Source organism: Pseudochaenichthys georgianus, chromosome 2 (genome assembly GCF_902827115.2).
Source record: "Pseudochaenichthys georgianus chromosome 2, fPseGeo1.2, whole genome shotgun sequence".
Classification (NCBI taxonomy): domain Eukaryota; kingdom Metazoa; phylum Chordata; class Actinopteri; order Perciformes; family Channichthyidae; genus Pseudochaenichthys; species Pseudochaenichthys georgianus.
The window spans coordinates 10,479,952-10,499,410 of record NC_047504.1 but is presented as its reverse complement, the minus strand read 5'-3'; the positions used below and the strand labels follow the sequence as shown (position 1 = coordinate 10,499,410).

Genomic DNA, 19,459 nt, shown 5'->3' with positions numbered 1-19,459 from the left:
TCTCACCTTCCTCCACACACCCCCCTTCATCTTCTTCAAACAGGGAAGTGCAAAGGCTAACTGTGTGTTTCAGACATCTTCTATTTCCTCGCTCTCGCTCCTCCGCCCCGGCCTTTGCTGTTAGCCCAGTATCACGGCAGAACTGCTCTGTGTGAGGAACTTCAGAGGGTGACATGACCTTAGCGTCTCTGTGTGTGTTGAGTAAAAGGTGCTATGTTGCTATAGTATAACCAAATACTAAATATATTGCTTTATCTTCTTGTTCCTTTTCTTACTTTCTCTTTTTCATTAAATTGATTGCGTAAGTGTGTGTGAGAAGGTGACGAGACAGGCAGCTGCTCTTCACTATTTAAACACACACACACACACACACACACACACACACACACACACACACACACACACACACACACACCTTCATCATTGTGCTAAAGTGAAAAGAGGAAATCCTTTAGATCCTCAATTTCTCTACTTAGTCTCATCGCTGCCGATCAAACCGTGTGGGTCGTCTTGATATGTGTCCTTAATTTAGGATCTATGCCTCGTCTGTTAGTAACAACTGAGATATGCTGTTTCTGACGTGAATGAAATAGATACAGTGTATAGTGTTGGCATCATTAGTACATCTATGTGTGTATTTGTATTGGATTATATAGGATTATAGGACATTTGGCCTTGCTAAATCCTCAGGGTATGATGTCGCAAAGGGCCCAGAGGCCTAGACCTTACATGCTGAACTTCACAACCCCCACCCCACACACACACACACACACACACACACACACGCACACGCACACACACGCCCCAACCTTTACCCTAAACCCATTCCTCATCTCTGTGAAAGCGGACCCTGAGTGAATGGCCTCGCTAAAGGCTTTTTAATAGACTGCTTTGTGTTGGGAAAACTCTGGGTGACAGGGGTGAGTCCCAAGGGAGACATGGGGGGGGGGGGGGGGGTGAGAATAGCTCATTGAAAAACTAACAGAGCAGAGAGAGAAACAATGTTTGCTGCACTGCTGATCCTCGAACACCTCATTTTATTCCCATAAATCCAAATTACATCTGTGACATTTCATTAGAATACATGCCTTCACTCTCCCGTGATCCACGGCACTGTGCATGGATACATTTCAACGTATGGACCCAATGACCTCTCAAACGCTTTGTAGCTAGAAAAGCTTGTACATGTGCTGCTTAGTGTCTCGTCTGTTTGTGGCTGTCACTGAAACACGATGTATTTCACTTCACAGAGACCATACGTCCATCAGGCTGAACTGACCTCCACACACGCCTCTTTTGGAAAGAGACAATGAAGCTGCAGTCATCCTGTGCTGCATGAACCAGCTCGTAAGTCTTCATCTATTATTGACAGGAACAATATTTACAAAAGTAGTATGTCTCCTCTTGATGTGGTTCGGGCTGATTTATTTTTCCTTATTGCCTGCTTTTTCTAAGGGTGTTTTGCACACGTTTTATCGCATAAAGAAAGATATTTAACCCCCCCAAAAATATATAAAATTACCAAGCAGAAAAGGCTGTTAATTAAATAAAAAATATGAGTATTCGTGTCGAAAAGTTTACATTCTCCAAGGTGGTGACTTGAGTTTCAGGTCAGCAGAAGGTGACACGTTGGACTGCGTCATCGTCGGGAAGGCGACGTGTTTTCCGTGTATCCCTGTCCTCTCCCGGCTGCAGAGTGTGTGTGAATGAAGACATTTATTACAACAGAGGCACGGGGGATTAGTGCAGGGCTTAAACCATTCTCATGGTAATGCGCGGAGCTGGGAGCGCGCAGATAAACACAAACACTCACCTTATCAAAACGCCCAGACCTGAAGACTACTCCTGAACAGCAGCGGCACGGACGCAGAGGAAGATGTCAGTAAGCGGCGGCACATCATGGCCTCGTGAAAAAATAATGTTTGGACAATGACATCGTTCAAGGGCGCGCCTAGAAAGTCGTTACTGCAAAAGGTATGACGTCAGTGCACGAGGTAATGCGAAGGAAAACCATGGAAACGGGTTATCATTTCAATAACGCATAATTAAATATTCATACATGAAGTGGAACCCTCGTGAATCTGAAGGCCTGCTGTACTTTGAGATGTATCGAGGAGTTTCGCTTTTTTGGCCCTTCTCACATCTTTGTGTGACTGTTGTTGTTGTTGTTGTTGTTGTTGTTGTTGTTGTTGTTGTTGTTGTTGTTGACATATTTGTTCCTTGGCTGAATTTAATCAAGGTTTTTGGAGGAAAAGTTCAACATTTTAGTCGTAGCAATGCTATTCAAATGGCCACTGCGTCCCGAGCGTTTAAAATATTGTACGGGAAACACTTGAAGATATAGATTGAGGCCAATGACTGTTTGTCGACATTAAATATCCTTTCATTGCCGATACATCTGTTTTATTTCTAACTTTTCTTCACAGTTTTTATCTCTGACGAAAGCTTTTTGATTGACCGATTGATTTCTCATCTGAAGTGATAATCCGGCGTTGTGTGAAAGAGCGGCCTGTAAGCTCTCGGCGACTGTAATCCTCGGTATCCTCTGCTCCAGGCGCTTCACTTGTACCTTCTCAACATTGTAGTCAGACAACAATCTCAGCCACCAAATCCACGTCGCTCCAAATCTTCTCTCTTGGCGTCAGGTTCGTTTTTTTGGCTCCTCCGAGAGAAGACGGGGAAATAAGCTGAGCTCTGAGGATTTGTATATCCCTCTTTTCAATAGACTCTTTGAACATCACAGTGGAGCAGCATATCGCAGAGAGACGCCACGATTCTCTCAGCTATCACATTCTGATAAAGGAGCAGGGAAGCCCGAACATGTGGAATCTGACACTAATGATTTTAGCAAGCAGTGTTTTTGTGTTTGACTGTGACAGGAATCCCAAAATACTCTGTTGTCATCAGAATATGTACAACTTGAGCTGCTTATGAGGATGCAACTCCAAGTGAGGTCGGAAGTCTTTTGGTGAAAGTCAAGTCTGTCTGTCCAAGTCTTCGTTTTGGCTTCAAGTCCATCCATTTCGTTCTATGCAAAGTATCGCCTCAAGTCTTTCAGTGCCCGTCTTAACTCTGTTCAAGTCCCAAGGCTTTCAGAGCAACGCCAAGTCGTTTAAATCATGTCTTTGGGACGACTATGTCCAGTCATCTAAGACGACTCGAAGAAGTGTCCATTCTCAAGTCTTCAGTCTTTTCGTGCCAGGCTAGCAAGTGAACGTCACAGCTCTTTAAGGACAATTTAGGTGTCATGTATTTTATGTACAAAAGTTACGACTCTGGCCTTCCTGAAGAGTTTGTTGCACCGAGTCTCCGTCCCGTCCACAGGTGACGTCAACCTGTAACCTTTGTCTGTGTCTGTGCCAGAACCAGAGGGTCTGCGACACAGAACACACGCCCCTCTCCCTCTGTCCGACGGCCATCCTTCCCCTCAGTGACAGAGATGTAGCTTCCAGATCTCTCCCCTGCCACCTCTGATTAAGGCTGCGTGGGCGAGACACACCTGTACAGCTGATGGGAGACAATGCCGCCGCTTCCTCCCCGAGATTGATTTTCTCCATTAAAACGGGCCCTTTGTCTAAAAACGCTGCACCCCTTTTGTTATGCTAAAGAGAAGATGGAAGATTTCCAATTCAATTTGGGCTGAGCCGAGGGCCGGTCAGCTATACGGGCCTCCATTGTTCTGGCCGAGCCCGCTGGGACGACGCTCGCGTCTCCCAAACGCCAATTAAGCCGGACGGAGAGACGGACAGGGGGATAATTGACAGGCAGGAGAAAGGCAGCCTTCTTCCCCTCTGTCTCATCATTGAAATGAAAATCAAAGGAGAAGAAGTGAGGGATGAGAGGGAGAGCAAGGAGCAGAGGAGTAATGGCCTGTAATATGTTGCTCAGAGCAAAAACTCACATCAAGTGTTTAGACTTTGGCCCAGCAGCACCAACAAGAAGGGCAATAAGAGTTAATATGAATGTTTGTGAAAAACAGGCCACGCGGTGGTTCCAGTGTCTCCCTCCTCCATCATTAACCTGTCACAGGTCCACTCGCGTGTTAATTGCCTCTAAATGTATCTAATTAAGAGTCATTTAACATAAATGGTTACTTGTTACTACCTTCTAATGCCTGAAATAGAGGTACACAAAGTGTTCTGTTAACAATCAGACATGTAAGGATGTGATCTCAGCTAATCAATAGTTCAAAGTAACCACATATTGTCTATAGCTTCTTTCCCATCATCCATTCACAAAAAGAACGTTCTATTTGTCTGATAAGTCGTGCGTGCAGTAGGTCAAGCTGATTCGCTGCTCGCACTCATGCAACTTTTAAGGGTTTGTTTTTATTCAATACTTGCACGAATAACATTTGTCTACATGTTGACCTCACACCTGCTTTGAGACTCTTTCTGTCACAATTCGCACTTCCTCCGTTATATTTAAGTAAAAAGAATATCTTTCGCACCACCTTCTTTCCGCCAAACATCCTTTCTCTCAGTTTATCCCGCTCTGTTTTTCCTTTCCTCAAATCATAATGTCTCGCCCGCCCCAACTCCCCCCTTTTTCCCTCTCTCCCTCTCTCTTTTCTGGCTTGTGACAGACGGCCTAATAGGATTTAATAAGCCCCATTTGCATGTCAGCCTTTTAGATTTTCTGTAAGAAAGAAAGGCGATAGCAGGGATGGGGGGTGGACAGGGAAAGAGAAAGAGGGAGGGAAGGATGGTGTGAAGGAATAGAAAGGAGGAGAGGAAGAAAGGAAGGAAGGAAGGAAGGAAGGAGGCATGGTAGTGAACGATGGATTGATTTAAGGAGCCTTTTGATAGAAGTAGAAAAGCATTATACCTGCAACTGTTTCAAACACGCTGGAGCCAATATTGGCTTTTTCCTAAAAACATGCAGTCCTTTTTGAGGACGCACAGGAAGTGAGATTGTTTTACGGTCTAAATATTGTTTCCCTTTCAACCCTGACGCATTTGTTGTGGTAAATAAATATCCAGTTGGAGCTTCATGTTCCTTCCATTAAGTGGCTTTTGTGTTTCTGTTTGTATTTAGTTTGTTGTTGAGAGTAAATGTGAGAGCAACAGGAAGTCAAGATTCTCCATTATTAATCACCGGACATGTCGTCCTGTTGGATCTGGCTTGTTAGCACTTTGTTTGCTTCAGTAACATAGTGACATCGCTGTGTAACACTCGTGCTTTATGCTGATTTACATTAATGAATATAAAATATTAGTGGTGCATGATAATTATCGGCCCGATATTAGGAATTATGACGTCATCCCGATAAACCCGATACAAGTATTAATAGCCCCGATAATATACAATATATTTTTTGGGGGTAAAAGAAAAACATCCTGCGGTGTGGGTGGGTTGGGATGAGGGGCGCTTGTTTTCACTCGGCTCCTCCCGTTTTGCCAGCACTGTGGTATTAGTGGTTTAGGAAGAGGGGGAGTTCTTCACAAATCCAGCGCTCCCTAACTCATGCCTGGCTGTGACGTAAATGGTGAGCGGCCGTGAAGCCAGGACAGTAAACAAACATGTCGTCGGTAGTATGGGACTATTTCAAAGTTTCAGAGTTAGATAGTCCGCTTGCTATTTGTATTAACAGATGCAGAAGTTCCACGAGGAGGGAAAAGGCAACGAGCTACAATACTTCCAGCCTGATTTAGTCGCCTGAAACATCGCCATGGCTACGATGGTGTGTTTAAAAGCGTACGAAGACGCCTGCGCTGCTAAACTAGCGGCGAATCAAAAGCCAGCTGCAAAGGCACCGGGGCTTTCACCTATCGACGAGGCTTTTGAAAAAAGGCAAGAACTTTATTTGGAAAATAAATATGGTCACTTTGAAGAGTCAGAACTGTTCTTGGCTTTGTTTTGTTCATAGTAGTAATGCCGATACATCGGTATCGGTTTAAAAAAAACAATATCGTGCATCCTATAAAATATACAATAACCTCTTACTCATGATATCCATTTGTCTTTTAGTTTGTCAGAATGAGCCTCATCCTTAAATATTTCATTTTGTGGTACATTATACCATGCTTCTTCAATCCCTACATAGTAGTGTGTGTGTGTGTGTGTGTGTGTGTGTGTGTGTGTGTGTGTGTGTGTGTGTGTGGTGTGTGTGTGTGTTGTGTGTGTGTGTGTGTGTGTGTGTGTGTGTGTGTGTGGTGTGTGTGTGTGTGTGTGTGTGTGTGTGTGTGTGTGTGTGTGTGTGGTGTGTGTGTGTGTGTGTGTGTGGTGTGTAGGGAGACTGTCGCTCTGTAAAGGAGGATAAAAGGTCCAGCCAAAAAGCATGAGTGCTGCACACATCTCCACACACACTCAGTAATCCCCATGTTGGTAGCTGATGTTTATTGCCGTGTAATAGGATCAGGATGAGGCAGCGTCAATATCAGAGCAAACATCACACACACACACACACACACACCACACACCACACACACACACCACACACACACACACACACACACACACACACACACACTGATCAAACATATCCCAGGACACATTGTGATCCAGGAGAGATGAGAGGACTAATCCTTTTAGCCTTCTAAGAAGACTCACCTCTCCTCTTTTTCTCTCGCTTCCTCAATCATTCTTCTTCGTTCACTCTCTTTATTCGTCTCCTTCGCTTGACAACATTGTCTTCTCTCCATCCCCTACTTTTACTGACAAGGACAAGGCTAAAAAGAGAGTCTCTGAGCTAAATGTGTGTGTGTGTGTGTGTGTGTGTGGTGTGTAGTGTGTGTGTGTGTGTGTGTGTGTGTGTGTGTGTGTGTGTGTGTGTGTGTGTGTGTGTGTGTGTGTGGTGTGTGTGTGTGTGTGTGTGTGTGTGTGTGTGTGTGGTGTGTGTGTCAAGTGTAGATTGATCTGCTTGGTTTGCTGAGAGATTAAGACGTGATAAATCCTCCTTTTTAAACCCAACCAGCCTCCCTCCCACCTACACTCAGCGTGTGTGTGTGTGTGTGTGTGTCTGTGTGTGTGTGTGTGTGTGTGTGTGTGGTGTGTGTGTGTGTGTGTGGTGTGTGTGTGTGTGTGTGTGTGTGTGTGTGTGTGTGTGTGTGTGTGTGTGTGTGTGTGTGTGTGTGTGTGTGTGTGTGTGTGTGCACATTCCTGCAGGTTTGCACAATGATTCCCATCAGACGTTCAGGTTTCAGTTCTGAACGGTGAAACCAATTTTTGGACCAACGCATCTCGTAGCAGTATCGGGATGTCTGTCTTAACATACGATACAGAGTCAGGATATCTCTACAGCTTTACTTATTATTGTGTATTATTGTTTGGTTATGTATGTTGATGCTCAACATCAGATTAATCCTGACGAGGAAAGGCAAGGAAAGACATTATAACGCCTTTATTTAAATAGTTAAGAGGCTGGCAATAGAGTGGTGCAGTGACCAGGCTTGGAATTTCGTCATTTTAGGGGCAAGGCCATTTGGCCTTCCCGTTCACATTTTTTTTAAGGGCACAAAGGCCACATGACAGGGCACAAAGGCCACATGACAGGGCACAAAGGCCACATGACAGGGCACAAAGGCCACATGACAGGGCACAAAGGCTGTTTCGTTAAATTACGCTGGTCAATCAACATGACTGAAAAGTGTAGCACTAACATCAACACCAGTCGTTTTACAAACAGCTGAATAGCAATAGTGTTTCTTAAACGTATATGTTAAGTTCAGCCATAAACCACACAAGTCAGTCAGAGCTCAGGGGTAGACAGTAAGGGTAAAATTGTATTGTCACTGGCCCCACCATTGCAACCACTGGCCCGGAGCATTCGTCCACCAAAAAAAATCGACTAATAATGAAGAAAATTAACACATTTGTTGCAATAATTTATGCACTAACTACATTACTACTTGTACTACAACATTTTAATCATCAGTTCTTCCTCATTTTCCTCAATTGTTCATATTTGGTTTATTAAAATAATGATATTGTGGTCATTGTTAAAAAATGTCTGCTATTATTATGAGTATTATTATTTGCATAATGCACTTTCTGCCTTCCTGTCATCAGGAGTTAGACATGTAATGGCTATGTAATTGATTTGATTAGAACCTTCATTCTCCTAAACTGCTGGGACATTTCGCCAATACCTTTTATATTGTCTACTCTTCACTTACTTGTCAGCATAGGTCGGCATTGATGTACAGAGCCGACAGAAGACCTTGTTTATACTGGCATCATATTGAGAGCAGTGCAGCCAGTGACGCGTCCTGAAACCAGGAAGTAAGCTGCTGGTTCCCTCCACAGAAAGCAATGGGATTTCTCCACAGGGTTTTGGAAAATAGCTGGAAATAAGGTCTGTGGAAAACAAACCTGTTTGATAAATGCACGTTTTGTTCAGCCGGATAATCTCCACATGTCTACCCTACTTTTATAATTTTCGAATCATAAATCTAATCGATAGATTATAAAAGGGTTTTAGGACGCGGCACTGCAGCCAACTCCCTGTCACTCCTTTAATTCCTCCGGTGACTTTCTTTTATTTGAAGATTGTTTTTTGCACGGCGCTTGGCCGGTTACCGCTCGTATTAAAAACATTTTGGCGAATGGTTAGGTGGCGCGATAGTCTGTAGTGAAGAAGAAGCGCCCCTCCCGCTCACGGGAGCCTGCTCGCGCTGTGCAAACAGCTGTTTGCTGGCGGAGCACATCGCGAGCAGCAAACAGCTGTTTGCTTTCCCCCCAACAACGACAACCGACTCACGAAACGCTATGTTGTAGCGTTGATAAACGAAACAATTTAACTAAATTGCTAGTCAAAATACCAATACCACAGGACTTTTTTTTATACTTTTGACAGGGGCACACAAGGCCACTTTGGCCGTGAATTGCATTTTTTTTTAACAGGGCATCGCGGTTCAACGTGCGGGGCAACGAGGGCCATGGCCGTCGTGGCCGTCGTGAATTCCCACCCTGGCAGTGACGCGTCCTAAAACCCGGAAACTAACCTGCGCATGGGTTCCCTCGACAAAAACACCATGCAATGTCTCCATAGGATTTTGGAAAATAGCTCGAATTAAGGTATGTGGTTGACACATTACATTATATTACATTACATTAAAATTAAATTACATTGCATTTAGCTGACGCTTTTATCCACAGCGACTTACAATAAGTGCATTCGACCAAGAAGACACAAACTTGAAGAAAACAGAATCGTACATCAACTTTCATAGAGCCAAAACATTTCAAGTGCTACTCAACTGGCTATAGATAAGGAGGCTGTGGCTCAGTGGTGTAGTGCGCTGAACTTTGAATCAGGCGGTCACAGGTTCAAACCAATTTACACACGGCATCTATTGCACGTCTGTCCGTCCTGGGAGAGGGATCCCTCCTCTGTTGCTCTCCCTGAGGTTTCTCCCATTTTTCCCTTTAAACTGGGTTTTTCTTTGGAAGTTTTTCCTTGTACGATGTGAGGGTCTAAGGACAGAGGGTGTCGTATTGTCATACTGATATTCTGTACACACTGTGAAGACCACTGAGACAAATGTAACATTTGTGATATTGGGCTATATAAATAAACATTGATTGATTGATTGATTGACCCCACTGCAGTCAGCATGTCGTTGTGTCCCTGAGACCCTTCACCCCAAAGTGCTCCTGTGGGGATTGTTCTCAGGACTGAATGTAAGTCGCTTTGGATAAAAGCGTCTAACAAGTGACGTGTCATGTGATGTAATAAGCCAGTCCTTTATTAGTATATAAGTGCTTTGTTAGTAGTTCTATCGCTCGAAGTGGAGTCGAAAGAGATGAGTTTTCAGTCTGTGCCGGAAGGTGTGTAAGCTATCTGCTGTCCTGATGTCAGTGGGAGCTCATTCACATACAGACTGTAAACGGTACGAGCTGACGTGTTGGTTTGAACAGTTTGCAGGAGGCAAGGCGAGTTTATTTATTTAGCACTTTTCAACACAAGGCAATTCAAAGGCAGGGACTTGCTTTCAAGCAGAACAGGGCAAACAAACTTAAAGGAGTGTTTACGTGTTCGGTGTAATGACGTACAACGGCCTCCACAACTTCTGTAGTCCTATTCAGCCACTTGGTAACAACCATCGTTTTTCAGACACGTCAACTCTTCAGAAATCACCAGCTGATGGATTTAATGTCGTGGAACAAAACGTGATCCGTCTCTTCAATGCGTCTCAACCACAGACCTGATTTCCCACGCTGTCCCATACTGCCTAGTTGTTGTCGTGTGCTGTGCTGAAGCGCAATTCTGTATTCACTGTATTTATTTATTATTATCTGTGTATTTATTCCTATTTATACATTTCCCATCTATTTACCTTTATTTTTGTATCATTTATTTTGGTACATACTTCTGATAATTGTGTATGTAACTGACTGTTTTGCAATCTGGTTAGACCATCCTTACATTTCGTTACACTGTGCTTGCATTTTTGTAATGACAATAAAGTAATCTAATCTAATCTTCCAAAATCCTACGGAGAGATTACTTTGCTTTTTGCCAAGTGGTAAAATGCTCACTTCCGGGTTTTAGGACGCGTCACTGCACCACTCTATAGAGAGCCTTTCTAGAAATAATTAAGGATATTTTTTTACTTAAAGGTGGGGTAGGTAATTTAGGTGAAAGCAGCTCGAGTGCTCTAGAATTTGAAAATACGCAACCGGAGAAAATCTGCCACTTCCTCACAGAGCCCCTCCCCCAACACACGAACGCACACACGACCAATGAGGGCACAAGATAAGTCTGTGCCCCGATGGCAGGCTGACAGGCAGGGAGGCCATCCAGTTACTTTAGCCGGGCCGGCTCAGATGATTGGTCGTTCTTTTTTACAGCGCCACGGCTTCCACAAGATTACATTTTGTTATGGATTTTTTGTCCAAAGCATTTAATGTATTCATTGCTATCGGGATGTTCAGAGCATTCCATGGATATAACAAGTGTATCTCGAGCCGGTTTTCTCAAACTTACCCCCACCTTTAATTCTTACCAAATAAAAATAGATATATGATCATGTATACAAATAAAAAAAAAAACACTTTCTTCTCGTATCATTTATTCAGATATTGTACATTAATAGGAGTTAAAGACCTTAATGAGAACTTCTTAAACACAAATGGTAACATCCCCTCTCTTTATTAAATTGAATGCCATTCACATAATATTACAGGCTGTATTTCATTGTCAATATATTTGACTTCTCTTTCTAGTCCTTTTAGCGAGATATAGCTAAATATAATGTCTCCAGTATAGTCTAATTTAAGGTGATTTGTTGTGCTTTTCTCAGAGTGCAACCAGGCCACTTAACACATCTTTAAAAAGTGACGCAGTATTAATGCATATCACATTCACAGGTTCATGTAAATGCTCGCTGCTGCTGCTGCACACACACACACACACACACACATGCTTGTTAACATGTGTGTGTGTGTCTTCAAACAGAGCTGTGAGTGCTTAATGAATTTGCTCTGATTGGAAATTAATTAAAACAGCCTCAAACAGACAGCCGCCCACAGGGAGCCACCGGCAACACACTGACAGACACATTACCCTCTGTGAAGGAAGGGAGGGGGGAGCTTACAGCTATCTGAAGCACTCCCCACGACCCCTCGTCACGGGTTATAGAAACCTTACCGTGTGTGCTTATTTGCAGAATCATTTAAAAAGCAGCAGTCTCGATCATGAAGGTAAACAAGAAGCTCTCTCCTGTAATGACTCCACGGAAATATGCAGGCTCTGATTTCACTAAACGACGCGGGGAGAGGATTTGCATAAATGGATGATTATTCGAAACAATATTCTTAGTTAGATTTTTGGAAAATGTGTTGCTATTTGGACTCTTTCCCTAGTAGTGCATCCTGCCTAGTGTGCACACATACATTTTAAAGCTTAAAATAAACTACATTTGTAGTCAAATCTTAATAAAAACACACTTCCCTTGTAAATGATACGTGTTTATTATTTTAATAGTCTTTATTCAGTCATAGAAATTGAACTTATTTGTCTAAATTGATTGATTTTCACACTTAAATTAACCAAATATGATCGTTTACACGTCCTGCCTTTACTCTACAGCTGCAAGAAAAAGTATGTGAACCCTTTGGAATGACCTGGATTTCTGCATAAGTCATAAAATGTGTTCTGATCTTCGTCTAAGTCACAACAACAGACACACACAGTCTGCTTAAACTAATACCACACACACAATGATATGTTTTCATGTTTTTATTGAACACACCATGTAAACATTCAGAGTGCAGGGTGGAACAAGTATGTGAACCCCTCGGCTAAAGACTTCTTCAGAGCTAATTGGAGTCAGCAGTCAGCCAACCTGGAGTCCATCAATGAGACGAGATTGGAGGTGTTGGTTAAAGCCGCCCTGCCCTATAGAAAATACACCAGTTTTGAATGAGCTATTCCTAAGAAGCATTGCCAGATGTGAGCCATGCCTCGCTCAGAAGAGCTCTCAGAAGACCTACCATTAAGAATTGCTGACTTGCATAAAGCTGGAAAGGGTTCCAGAAGTATCTCTGAAAGCCTTGATGCTCATCAGTCCACTGTAAGACACATTGTCTATAAATGGAGAAAGTTCAGCACTGTTGCTACTCTCCCTAGGAGTGGCCGTCCTGTAAAGACGACTGCAAGAGCACAGCGCAGGATGCTCAATGAGGTGAAGAAGAATCCTAGAGAGTCAGCAGAGACTTAAAGAAATCTCTGGCACATGCCAACATCTCCGTTGAGGAATCTACGATACGTAAAACACTGAACAAGAATGGAGTTCATGGGAGGACACCACGGAGGAAGCCACTGCTGTCCAGAAAAAACATGGCTGCACGTTTGAAGTTTGCAAAAGAGCACCTGGATGTTCCTCAGCACGACTGGCAACATGTTCTGTGGACGGATGAAACCAAAGCTGAGTCGTTTGGAAGGAACACACGACGCTATGTGTGGAGGATCCAAAGGGTTCACATGTCGATGTTGCTGTTGCATAAACATCTAATCCCACCGATTCATTCAGAAACGATTATTTATCACATCGTTATTCAATAGCACTTATTTCCTTCCTTTTTTAAACACTTGCTGGTTTGCCTTTACGAGCAGAAGTAACGAAACACCGGCGGTGATGTGACTTAGTGTGTGAGAGACGAGAGAGCTGCTAATACAGTTTTATTAATCTCTGTAAAGGCATACATAATCACCCATAAGTATTTGATTTGTCTGCGAGAAGGCTGGAAACTGTCAGTGAAGGATTCCCCGCCAGCCTCTCGGGGAATGTGTCAAACCCAAAAGACAAAGAGGAATACATCATTCTGTTAATTCATCGACAGACAACAGACACATCAATACTGACAAGTTCTGGGAGTGAAAGGCTTCGTCGAGAGCGACCGCATGTCAGTGAGTGATGTCCTACCTCCACTCAAATCAAACGGGCCTTCATGTGTCCTGGATTTCAGTGTGTCTTTGTTTTTTAGAATATAAGGACAAGAGCCTTGATGGCATGTCGAAGATTGAATAGTGGATCATTTTCAACTGACTTTAAAAATATGAATCAATTTTGAAATTTAGTTAGCGCTTCCAAGGGACTTTAAATAACAACAAGATGCAGCAGAGGCATTTCTTCCATATCAGTTATTGTAGTTTTCACTGTGTGACTTTCTTCGGTCCGAGAGCTCAAATATATCCAATTTGATCTATAAGTAAGCAACTCACATCAACCAAAGTCTGTCTGTCAAGGTTTTTAAACCCAGACGTTATTGATATAGTGCTTTATTGTAAGTGAGCTCACCCTTAACCTCCCCTTAGTTAACTAGCTTAGTTTCACTTAAAGGTGGGGTACGTTTGAGAAACCGGCTCGAGATACACTTTTTGTTATATTGCATGGAATGCTCTGAACATCCCGATAGCAATGAATATCGGAAGTGCTTTGACAAAACATCCATAAAGAAATCTGTGGAAGCCGTGGCGCTGTAAAAAGCACGACCAATCATCTGAGCCGGCTAAAGTAACTGGATGGCCTACCTGCCTGTCAGCCTTCCATCGGGGCACAAACCTATCTCGTGCCCTCATTGGTCACGTTCGTGTGTGTTGGGGGAGGGGCTCTGTGAGGAAGTGGCAGATTTGTTCCGGCTGTGTATTTTCAAATTCTAGCGCACTCGAGCCGGTTTCTCAAACTTACCTACCCCACCTTTAACTCCTGGATGCCGAAGGGGTCATGATTATGTTAATTGACACCCAACAGAAGAGACCAAATAACCTAATGCTGTTTGATATAACTTTAGACGACATTAAAAAAAGGGAAACGTCCTTTTTAACCTAAGTACATTTTCCCCTTCCATTCACTGAAGTTCTGATCATTAATAACCTCCGGTATAGATCATGTGATCAAAGGCATCAGACCTACTACTAAAATAGACTTTGATTTGAGGCTTCTGCTTCCAAGCTCGAGAATGAACCTTCAATTTCAACAAAACCACAGCATGAGATCTCAGGCAGTGGCTACTTCCAGCTCTCCGTGTGATCAGACAGCAGATGGTAGCGGTGACTGAGCCTCCGTACGTGATGCTCTGTAGAGTCTGCAGTAAATACAGTATACATTTTAATAAAAAGACCCCGACAGGAACCTCTGGCTCAGTTAACCGGTCCAGCTCCCTCCGGCAGACACTGATGTTAAAGACTAATTGACGAGCACTTTAAATAAGTCCTAATTAGAGCACGGCTGGTAATAATTGGGCAGGCGGTCTGAGCACTAATTAGCGTTTTTTTATTATTTAAAAGAAGCCCACTGTGAGTGTGTGTGCGTGTGGATGAATGAGCTCTGCAGGGGGGCTGATGAAGCCCAGCAGACAGAGAGGGAGAGAGAAAAAGGGGGGAGATAAACCTCCTCCCCTCCTCGCTCTTTTGTGATGGTGTGTGGGTGGCCCTCTGCATGGGAGGAACAGGGTGGAGGGCAGGTGTGTGTGTGTGTGTGTGTGTGTGTGTGTGTGTGTGTGTGTGTGTGTGTGTGTGTGTGTGTGTGTGTGTGTGTGTGTGTGTGTGTGTGTGTGTGTGTGTGTGTGTGTGTGTGTGTGTGTGTGTGTGTGTGTGTGTGTGTGTGTGTGTGTGTGTGTGTGTGTGTGTGTGTGTGTGTGTGAGCTGAACTTACTCCTAACAAGACTAATTGATTCTGTAGCCTTTTCTTTATCCGTCCCCGTCTTCCCCCGTGTGTTTTCTCCTCCCCTCTCTGCCTCTAATTGTTTGTGCTGAGAGGCGTCTAGAAAACAGAAGTGATAGATTTCCCACCTGCTGCAGGACACATTAGTAACACACTCAAACGACGTGTCTGCCTCTCGCTCTCTCCATGCTGCCGTCCTCTCATTGTTCGCCGACAGCCTTTCAGAGTCGACCCAGGTGTACTGACCCCCCCTCCGCATCTACGCCAGGCTCAAAATACAACCAAGGTGTCACTCCTTTGAGCCAGTTATAGTCCTATTTCATTAGTCACGTTTGTATATCATTGAAGACTGAAAGCATTGGTGATCCGCCATCTTTAAAACCAAAGCAACGGAGAAACTTAAATTACAAAGGACACATATTTTAAATGTGTTATTGTTTTTGTGTACAGAGCAAGGTACATATATTCAATCTAAAGGGACCACAAGAGTTAACACTGGCATGTACTAATTTGATAGCAATCCATCCAAAAGACGAGATGTTTCAATATTTGCACAAGCCTAAAATAACCGACATGCATTTGTTTTTTATATTCGACTCACATTAACGGTACGTCCACACAGCAGCTTTTCAAAAACCTTGAACATCTTGGAGCTGGGCGTGTCTGACAGCTTGGGGACTTTTTGCGAGCAACGCGACCAACAACCAATCACATGAATCCCCCGCCCCCGACATACAAAGCAAAAAAACCCGGGGATGTTATGCGAGCAATATATATATATATATATAAACTCCCCAAACAGGCGAAACCCTACCAGTTTCCCCCACTGTCTCTGCCACCTCCCTCCATGCCTGGTTCCTCCGGTTTGTATCCCGGTAATAGTTCTGGTCTTAAAGAACCGGGTAATTTGCTTCCGTAACTTCTCGTTTGGAATATCAGGAAATGAACTGCGGTCTGGCTCTCCCAGCTTACACGCGGTTTGATTGGCTAGCGCTTCTACTGTCAGATTTGCATAAACGTGTTTGATTGGCTGACGCTTCCAGCTCGGCTTCAAAAGTTGAACATTGCTCAACTTTGGAATCCTGGAGATCCTGGAAATCTTCGCTTCGCTCCCCCACAATGCAGTTCGGCGAAAAGCGAGGCAAAGTGACGTCATCCCCATTCAAAGTCAACGGGCAGAGAAGCGTTGGAAGATTCTTCTGAAGCTGCTGTGTGGACGTACCGTAAGACCCTCAGAGACACTTTCATGTTCAAATGCTGCGTCTCAGTTAAATAACCTAATGTTTGAAATGAAGAGATGGATGTAGAAAACCTTGCGTACGCTTTACTCTGCAAATGTTTAATGCTTAGATTTCTTTAGCTGTGCCATCGTCACACGAGGAGATATTGAGCAGAATGAGTTAAAATTAGATTTAAAAGAGCTTATTAAAGTATAACAAACATAATGTTAGGTGGACTGCATTTATATTTTATTTGTTCAGTCTTTGTTGCCATCAAAGCACCTCTCCTCTCACGTCTCCTCTCACCTCTCCTCTCACCTCTCCTCTCACGTCTATCTCTGTGACCTGGCTTTAATCACCATCGACTAATCGATGTAGTTTCCGTACAACGGCGCATTATTTCCGTTGAGGTTAGTTTTTATTGGCAACTTTGTCAGTTTTAGACATCTGTGAATTGGATTAAACCTTTGATTATTTATTTTAACTTCCCAAGGTAGCTCTTCTTTTGAGGTTGAGACTCAGAGTAGCTCCCGACGGGCCACAGCAGGATTCATCACTCAGACAGACTGATAATTGAAAATTACTTTAAATACTAATTAACGGCACAGCAGAGCCAATCTGAAAGTGTCTGTCTGGGTTTGAACATGCCAGCTGTACAGTTTCTGCTCTGTAATTGCTGGTTAATTAATTAAATATCTTGTGGATTAGAGGAATTATGGGCGATTGTCCCTTAACAACCCTTAACGAGGTCTTGATTAGTGTCTCCAGCCATATCCTGTGGCTAAAATGATCCTTCAATTAGAGATGGAAAGCTCATGAAGAGAGAGTGGTGCTGCATGAGAGGTCACATGATGGACAGCGGACGGGGACTTCAACCAAACGAGAGAAAAGAAAGTTTTGATTTTAATTTAGTGATCCAGCTAGTTTGAATGTGTTAACCTCAACGGGTGATTTCTGATGAGCTGCGAGAGCCCAGAGACTTTGAAAGCTCAGAAATGATTAAGTATTAAAGTTAAAACTAGGGACGTCACATGTTTCATCAGCGCTTGTTTGGAGATTTCACTAAGCTCAACGTTCCCTCTGGCACTTCATAACTAGATATGATTTGAATAGGAGTTACATCAATGCATATCGTACATTTGACCAAGTCTTATTTCTTTCTTTTTGTTCAGTGGGACTGAAGCAAGGACAAAGTGTGTGTCCTTTTCAATTTGTCCTCTATTTCGGATAAGGATTTCTTTCTGTTACACCCATAGACTGTATATATAAACATATATATACACCCCATATTTATATATTGTTGGCATTAAATGGCAAAACACCAAAGTTACCAGACTAGAAATGTGTAATTTCTGACAATTTCTTGCCAAATTGGGAAAAACTATTTTCTTGTTTTGTCATGAAGTGTCCAATACTTCACTACACGTGTGTTTGCTATCAGATCCCTTGTACTTCCACGGTATTTCAGTGCATTTCCCTACGTATAAAACTAGTGTATGTGTGTGTGTGATATTTCAGGATTCTGACACAGTGACTGGAAGATTTCCCTGGCCTCTGCAGCCTTGTCAGACAGATACAAGTTGAAGATCTCCCATCACGCACACACGCGCGCACACACACACACACACACACACACACACACACACACACACACACACACACACACACACACACACACACACACACACACACACACACACACCCACCCACTCTCACACACACTGGGTGTATGGAGATAGGAAGGTGGCTGACATTTGCTGTGCCTCGGTGAGGACATGGCCTTTTCTGCTCATTTCTCCCGGCCAATCACCCAGACTGAAAAGGGAAAAGAAGATAAGGCCTTTTGTTTGGCCTGACAATGTCCTACTGATACTGCCATGGGAGACCATTCACTGTGTGAGACGGGGGGGGGGGGGGGGGGGGTGTGTGTGTGTGTGTGTGTGTGTGTGTGTGTGTGTGTGTGTGTGTGTGTGTGTGTGTGTGTGTGTGTGTGCTGGGTCCATCCCTTCTCTTTAAGACAGGGAAGCCCTCAGAGAAGTCATTATTTACCCTGCATGTAAATCTGTCTTACAGCAACTCTGTCCAGAATGTGGGAATCTACCAAAACATGCAACTTTTGTAAAGTTTAATAGAAATGTTTTTAACGTTGTATAGAAACGGTTGAAACAGACACCATGCTCTTTGTTGTGCACCAGGCAATCCTCAAATTAAAGTTAAATGGTCAAATGTACGTTAGAGGGTCTTCAACTCCAACCAGCTCTTTCCATCCTGCAGCATGTGTCAGATTTGGTCCCATATCTTATCAGAGAGCTGGATATCACACTGTTAGCTGTAAATGGTGTTAAGATAGTGTCAGGTGGGAAGGGGGGGGGGGGGGGGGATGCACTCGTTTACGATGATATCACTCCCAGAAAAAGAGGGCAGCAGCCAAATGCAGCGGGACTGATCATTTTGTCAAATTGCCTGCAGCACTTTGAGGTCTCGCCGTCAGATGCCGAACATCTTAAAGAAGATCCCGGTATTATAATATTTGAAGCCATCTTCATAATGTATCAAAAGTGAATGGCTGGAATGTCACTTAAGGTAGTGGTGGTGTAATTGGTACTCAAAAAAATCTTAATAGTATCATATATCTTGAGCTGGGCTTTTTAAAAGGATCTATTGTGAGATCTTGCCTTGATCTCTCTCACACACACACACACACACACACACACACACACACACACACACACACACACACACACACACACACACACTCGTAGGGGGTAATGCAAGCCATCACTTCATCTCAGGAGTCCCACGTGTATTGGGACGCCACGTGCTGTAATGATCGTCTGTAAACGGCTGGGTTGGACCGCTAACTTGTGTAAAGCAGGCTGAGACTAATGTGCAGTCTTTTAAGAGGGGTAAATGACACGTCTATTACACGTAGACCCTCCGAAAAGGAAGGTGGAATATGAGGAGGAGACGGGGTGAGGGGTGAGGAAGATGAAAGGAAAGCTGGGAAGGTTCAGAAAAGTTTATTTTGTGAGCGACAAAAGTTATTTTCCCCGTAACTTTGTCAATGACTGCTCCAAACTGTCAGCAAGAAATACTCAAATATCTAGTCAATTTATCCAAATATTGCCT

General features: G+C 43.5%; 1 long non-coding RNA gene across 1 annotated transcript in view; it reads left to right on the top strand.

The window, feature by feature from the left end:
* The window catches only part of LOC117456671 (uncharacterized), a 72,012-nt gene that overhangs the window by 20,953 nt on the left and 31,600 nt on the right, over positions 1–19,459 (top strand). The window contains exon 2 of the long non-coding RNA XR_004553264.2: positions 1,251–1,347. This is a non-coding gene — a long non-coding RNA (uncharacterized lncRNA). The remainder of the gene's footprint in view (positions 1–1,250; positions 1,348–19,459) is intronic.